Consider the following 1171-nt stretch of genomic DNA (forward strand, 5'->3'; position numbering starts at 1 on the left):
AATAACGAAGATAACAGAATATGTGCGCTTGTGGGAGCATATGCAAACACGCTCGCATGTATACACACACACACGCACACACACACACACACATATGTGTATGTATGTTTACTTCTCGTGAAGGCCATTTCTAATGAAATATCATTAAGGAACATTTGAATGCCTCTATTATTGAATATTTCAGACAGATACGAAACATTTCATTACTGTCGTTCATGTTTTAAAAGGTTTCGCAGAACAAATCAGACGTTTTTTGAAGTGGAAAATAATGGAGGATTTTAAAACTTTTTCTTTATTACATGCTTACTTTTTCTTTTACTTTCTCTCTATTCACATTTTTGCTATTTTCACTTCTTTCTTTTCTAACAATCCATCAACCTGTCCGTCTACATATCTATCTATCTATCTATATATATATATATATATATAGAGAGAGAAATAATTTTTTTTTATTCTCAAAAACGTGATAATGCTAATAAATATTACGCGTCAAGTGCTTTACCATTAAGCTAAGCTGCCCACTAACGAAATCTTCTGCAATTTTGGAACTTATAAATTTAGCTTCATAAGGCGCTAACGTTAAATTCAACTTACGATGAAAGTAAACAAACAAAGTTTGTTTTGGAAGCATTGATGTGAGTTTGAGTCTCATGCCTGGCCGGTAACGTATTTTTCTGCAAATATATGGATAATTTATCCTGATCACGCTATTTATTAGCATTACCACGTCTATATCTATATCTATCTATCTATCTATCTATCTATCTATCTATCTATCTATCTATCTAGCTATCGCTCTATCTTCCTGTCTGTCTGTCTGTCTATTCCAGAAAAGATACTCATACAATGAACATCATATATTTACATCAAAGTCTTGTTCTTCTCATTAAGATGCTCCCACTACATCCCCACCTCTCGTTACCCTCCCACTCACATATTGTTGATTGAACTAATTATGTTCATTAAAGTACACACGCACACACGCTCACACACACACACACACACACACACAACTATATCAAATCATATATACAACACACTATTTCAGACACATCAACATTCACTCGCACGCATAACGACTTCAAGCTAAACGCACATTCATAGAGAAATGCATGCATCAAACCATCAGATCGTCGAACATTTACGAATTTTTTATACGCACAAGTGTTTG

General features: G+C 34.0%; 1 protein-coding gene across 1 annotated transcript in view; it reads left to right on the forward strand.

Moving 5' to 3' along the window:
- Positions 1–1171, forward strand: part of LOC106869426 (GRIP and coiled-coil domain-containing protein 2) — a 121436-nt gene that overhangs the window by 109790 nt on the left and 10475 nt on the right. The window lies entirely within an intron of this gene.

This window comes from Octopus bimaculoides, chromosome 19, assembly GCF_001194135.2.
Source record: "Octopus bimaculoides isolate UCB-OBI-ISO-001 chromosome 19, ASM119413v2, whole genome shotgun sequence".
In the NCBI taxonomy this organism is placed as follows: Eukaryota; Metazoa; Mollusca; class Cephalopoda; order Octopoda; family Octopodidae; genus Octopus; species Octopus bimaculoides.